The sequence below is a fragment of the Chionomys nivalis genome, chromosome 6, assembly GCF_950005125.1.
Source record: "Chionomys nivalis chromosome 6, mChiNiv1.1, whole genome shotgun sequence".
NCBI classification, from domain to species: domain Eukaryota; kingdom Metazoa; phylum Chordata; class Mammalia; order Rodentia; family Cricetidae; genus Chionomys; species Chionomys nivalis.
This window is the reverse complement of record NC_080091.1, coordinates 90,341,744-90,347,999: the sequence shown is the minus strand read 5'-3', so window position 1 is coordinate 90,347,999 and position 6,256 is coordinate 90,341,744.

Here is a 6,256-nt window from a genome sequence, read left to right as displayed (position 1 = left end):
CTGACCCTGAGGTGCTCCTAAAGGAGGCAGTTAGTCCTGTGGACTGTGTAGTGGTGTAGATCCGTTACCACACATGGGCCTATGTGAGCCACATATTGCGTGCTTTTTAAAGGCTTTGGTCAAATTGAATTCAAATTCAACCGATGAAATTGTGCACAGCTGTGGGCCAAAGACAGTCTATTTCAGGATTTCTTAATCTGACCATGATGGCCACAGTCGGTAGTGTCTGACACAGGAACTCTTGAGTTTTTGAAAACATTTCAGACATAAATATCCTAATTTTACTTAATGTCATAGTTATCTTGAAAGTTAAAAGTGTGGTAGATAAAGAAGGAATTTGAAAACGCCAGCTATTTTTCAAGACATCTTGGGGTTAAAATGATTAGTTTTAATATATCCAGAACTTCTGTGATACATATTCTAAGACATTTCTGGAGTTTTTCTAAATACATTTATGTTTTATTGCGGGTGGGACCAGGACCTTACACATGCCAGGCAAGAACTCTTCCCACTGAGCCACACCCCGCCCGCTTAAAACACAGTTTGAATACATCCTTCGAGAAACACACCCTTTGCAGTTTAGTTGGTCTTCTGAAGTCTTGCCTTTTTCATGGCATTCATTTACTCACACAGACATTGTCTGCGGTGATAAAACACTCACAATAAACTACATACGAGGTCATGGGCGACTTGTGGGGATTTTACTCACCATGTGTGACTTCTGCTGTAACCGAGAATTATTTCTGTTGAAATAGCACAGTTATAGTTAATACGCGAGACATTGTCAGAGTTCCTCCTCCGCCTCCACCCACCTCTCCCGTTTCGTGGTTATTTTGTTGCTGTGTTAATAGTGGTGTGATTGGGGGACTGGCATAGAAAATCCTGTGCTTTGATTATCAGTACATGCTGAAAAACTGTGATCTTCCTGTAACATATAGCAGCTTACTTCTCCCACATGGGGAGTGGTGGGCTGATGGAAGGAGGTCCTCACAGTGGTGAAGAAAATACTGGTAATATCCCAGGGCAGCAAAACTCATTATATGGAAGGCTAATGGGTGAAAAGCCAATTTTCCCCCCTCAAAATTGGGGTTGAAAATTGCCTTGAGGACAGGACAGAGCTACCTTTGGTCATTTTACAAAAGGCTCTCCTCATTTGGTTACTCTGAGTTGACCATTAGACAGAAATCCAAAGTAAAGTACAATTATTTGAAAGTTCGTGGCTTAATGTTGTGTTGATTTCTATAACCTTAAATTTGTGAACCCCCCTTGTGTATCTGTCAGGATACTCACTGATGGAGACGCAGGAACTCTGATCTAAAGATCTGGGAACTGAATTCATAATGCCCGTGGGTTGTAACTGACTCACGCTGATTCTGTCTTAGGCTTTTGTAGCTTAGAAGAAAGTCTCTCTTACCTGACATTGGATGTCACTTAGTATAATCAGAAATAGAATCTTACCCCAAGGAAGCCCTGAAAATAAGGAAAGAAATGAATTAAATACCAGCATCAGTTCCCTAGTGAGTTTGTGGTTTATGAAAAACCGATTTACCTGCAGTTGGTTCAAAATCGAAGTGATTAGCTGCAAAGGAACAAAGGAGAGAACCGTCAGTGGGTTTGCCCTCTGGTTTCTAATCGCCGTCGTCCACGCGTTAGGTAAAGTGTTTTGTACATAAATGCTTCCTTGAAAATGATATTTTATTTAAGATTTTCAAATGAAGATATTTAAATTTATTCAATTTACATAGGTACTTCTCTCCACCTTCTAGCTCTCTACTGTATTTCAAAGTCAGAAAGTCGAAGAAGCTCTGGTCCACTCTAAGCAAGTGACGGTTTTGTCGTGGATATGAGCGTCTGTTGAATGATCTTCTTTGGCACAGCTATGAATGTGTGTTTTGTCTTGAGGGTTTGCTTGCACAGTTGTTTCGCTGGAAATGGGCTGCTTAAAACTCAGCAGCTTGTTCAAGAAACTGACTTGTGTAAGTGGTGAACGCCTCTTTAAGCCGCCTGCCCCAGAGCCTGTAGGAATAGTGAAGCCAACTGAGTGGACACTGGCCAGCTTCAGTGGTTCTTATGCATGGACAGCACTCTGGGTAGTGAGTGTTGGAAGGGGGCAAGAAAGGGGGAGAAGGGAGAGCGTGAGAGGAAAAGTGTGTGTGTGTGTGTGTGTGTGTGTGGTTCTGAGTAGACACTGTCGCTGGCTAGGTAAGGCAGTTCTTTAAGATTGGTTAGATATTTTAAGAAGGCCTCTGGTAACTTGAACGAATCAGATTCTCTGAGGAGAGGATACCCCAGAAGTCTGACAGGGTCTATATTTTCCGTGCTGGAGGAGGCTAATCCACAAAACTGGTCCAGCTCTGCAAGTGAGATCAAGACCCGTTTCCCACCCCGGGCTGCTCCGTGCTTCTGTGGCCAGGCTTGCCTGGGAAGGAGCCCTGCTGAGTTCATAATCACCGGTAATCACACCTAAGGGTCCCTGAAGCACACTTAGCAAGTGTGCTTGGCGTTTATAGATTTGCTCTCTGGGAATGGGCTGTGATGTTTAAACAGGGTGCGTTGTGGGAAGAATACCAGTTGCCTGAACTGAAATTAGCTTTAGGCTTCCAGGTATGTTTAAGTGATCTTCAGGATGACTTGAACCAGTTTCTATTTTATCTCTCACACAAACTATTCTGGCCTAGCTTTCTGACCTTTAAAAGAATACTGCATGTCTGTTTCTAAGACACTATTAACTATGAAAATATTTTATTAACAGCTTCTAGAAGAGTAACATGTATTTTCTTCATTGTGAATGTGCCCCTATTTCAGAAATGTGTGTGTTTTAGATAGAGAAAAGGAACTTTCTAGTTTTTTCTTTTGTGATTCTATTCAAAGCATTACTCTGACATGCTCTGATCTATGGTACTTACTAACAGTTTGTTTATCAGTTCAGTCATGTGCAGTTGATTAAAAAACATCCTTTGGACCTGACATGGTGGTATACACCTTTAATACCAGCACTGCGGAGGAGAGGCAGAGGCAGAGGCAGAGGCAGAGGCAGAGGCAGAGGCAGAGGCAGAGGCAGAGGCAGAGGCAGGTGGATTGCTGTGAATTTGAGGCCAGCCTGGTCTACATGGTGAGTTCCAGGCCATGTAGAGAGACACTGCTTCAAAAACAAACAGCCCTCTTCAGGGGTTTAGATGTGGGAATGTTCCACGTGATATGTGTTTGTGGCAACTCATTAGTAATGGAATCTAATCTCCTAAAACGCTTTATTCTGTCCCTCTCTCCTGCATCCTCGCTCATCAAATGCGTCAATCATAGACGGGCGCGGTCTTGTCACTCTATAGTGCAGTGAATTGAACCGAAGGAAAGAGTTCTTCCATGTGCCTGGTTGCACTCGGGTTAAACAGGCATCCTTACTTTGTGTCGGATGAACTGAGTGAGCCCAGTGGCTTTCAGAAAGAATGGCTCATTTTGTTTGGTATTAGGGGCTACATTCTTAGATTCCCTATAGATCAACAGAGCAAAATATACTTACCGTTATAAGTTGATTAGGTGTCAGAACCTTGAATAGAAGAAACAAAGTAATCCAAGAATTATAATTTAGCATTTCAACTTTGAGTCACAACTTCAAGTTAGCCTGGTAAATGGAAGCATACTTTTTAAGCCCTTAGAATTTCTAAAGTTCTATCATTAAATCCTTACCACTGAGAGTTTACAAACCCTCCTGTACCCTTTTCCAAACCATCTCTGGGAATGGGCACTCTACAGTTTGCTTTGTGGGCTCAGCATGGTAGGGAGGACAGGATCTCTCATGCGTGTGCATTGCATTATACTTAGGAGAAGCTCCATGAAAAACAGCCATGGTTATTCCTCACGAGTTCAATAGTGTTTAAAGATTGAGTTACAGCCAATGGCTATTCCTCACAAGTTCAATAGTGTTTAAAGATTGAATAACCATAGTGTAATAAAGACACAGATTTTTTCTTTTTGGTTCGTAGCTGAATCTATCATCTTACAAATAACTATCACTACTTCGGGAAAACCTTGTTAAAAATACAAGGTAAACCAACCTTTTGTACTCTTCTAACCTTACTCTTAACTAGAGCGCTAGGACATGTTACGTTTCAGTAAGGTTGCATCCCTGTAAGCGTAAGTACAGCAGCCTCCAGGTGAGAAGAGCGTTAGAACCCTCCCTGCCCCATCCCCTCCAGAGGCTCAGACAGCCAGTGCATCTGCCTCCTCAGGCTGTTCTCCAGTTAGTGCTGCTGGCCCCCTGTTCCCTCTATGTGGTCACAGCTTGGCTTAGGCACTTCAGCCTTCAAGGATATGTGGGATTGTACATCACATTCTTTAAATCAAACAAAACAAGTTTAATTAGTCAATTAAATATCTTCTTAAAGGAAGTTTTAAATATATTTACCTGATTTGGATCAAAAGGGAAGGGAATCGGAATTGGAATCTACAAAAAGAAAAAAAAAGGTGAACTGTGAGTGAACCAAGCCAGGTCCATTTTCCTCTGCTGTTTTCTGTTCTTTATTCACGCAGCACCATTTTAGCCTTCTGGTGTGTGCTGAGAGTCTTAGGCCTCTGGGCCCAGGGTGCCAATAAATAAGGCTACTGTCCTTAGGGAACTCTGGATTTGATATACTATTTTCCTTTTAGGAGTTATAATTATTTTGATTAATTAAACACGGGGTCTAAAGTTCTGTTGAAGGTTCTTGCAAACCCATCAATTTCTCTACCAGAGGCCAAGCTGCTCGTTTTTGAACCCAGGCGCCCTCTGCTGGCGGGGGGAGCTTCTGCTTCACAGACTGAGGATTTCTTTTTGTTGCTCAGGACCTGTCTTTGGGGAGTGTTTGACTGACAACCCACCAGAGTTGCCTTTGTGTTGGGAGCATGTATCAAAGGACCCGTCATGTACTTAGTATTTCTCCAGCCCTCACTGAGACGATTATAAAGTCCCAACTATTCAGAGACACTGAGGGTGTCAGCAAGAAGGTCAAAGTAATGTTTTGCTTTGACTTTTGAGAAAAAGTTATAGAAACCCAAGGAAACTTTTCAAGAAAAGTGAGCAACAACGTGATCTTCTTAAAGGAAGTTTTAAATATATTTACCTGATTCGGATTAAGAGGGAAGGGAAATGGAACTGGATTCTATAAAAAGAAAAAAAAAAAAGGTGAACTGTGAGTGAACCAAGCCAGGTCCATTTTCCTCTGCTGTTTTCTGTTCTTTATTCACGCAGCACCATTTTAGCCTTCTGGTGTGTGCTGAGAGTCTTAGGCCTCTGGGCCCAGGGTGCCAATAAATAAGGCTACTGTCCTTAGGGAACTCTGGATTTGATATACTATTTTCCTTTTAGGAGTTATAATTATTTTGATTAATTAAACATGGTGTCTAAGGTTCTGTTATAGAAACCCGAGGAAATTTTTCTTTTTAAGGAAAGTGAGCAACAACGTGATTTAGTAACAACCAAGAATGCTGTCACTGAGGTTACTGTTCACAAAGCCCCCTTCGTGGTCAGCACCATCAGCACGAGCGCCCGCGGACTAGGCGTGGTGGGCCATGGGACTCCCGTTACAAGCCATGCTGGGGGAAGACTGAACAGCTGACAGTTTTTCTTTTAACGCGTCCTATGTCTGGGTCCAGAATGTTTGATAGCCACCACCCCAAATGATACTCTTGAGACTTCCCACACCCTGCTTACCAGAGGAGGAGCCTGGGGGAAGGGAAACTGAGGAAAGAAGGGCGGGATTTGTGGTGGGAAAAAGTTGAATCTCTGTGAAAGGAAACGCAGTGTGAATGGCTCTAACCGCGAACGACAGCTTTTAAACGATGAGCATCCGTTTGGAAGGTCAAACTTACCTGTTCACTGGAGCTTCCCCCAGATTGGCCAAGCTTGGAAACAAGAAAAGCAACAAGGTAAAGTGGCTGGCGACCATATCTTATCCATGAAGACATTTTATTTTATATGAGAACAGCAAAAAAGCCTGCGAGCATCATGCCTGTCACCTCTGAAATAATTACATATTTAACAGGGAAATGCTGAATTAATCTTGTCCAGTGATTTAGAATGCCAAGAGCTTTTCAGCTTTAAAGTTACATTCAAAACATGTTTTTATTTCCTTTCCTGGGTCATCCACTGCATGCCCTGCAATGGTTTAGTTAGTGTCATTGCTGCTCTAGATTGGTTTTCAGGATGGAGACGTTCAAAGGAAGGGAGTTCGAGTGTCAAATCTTGTAACCTCCCCACAACCTTTGAATGGTCTCCCATTCC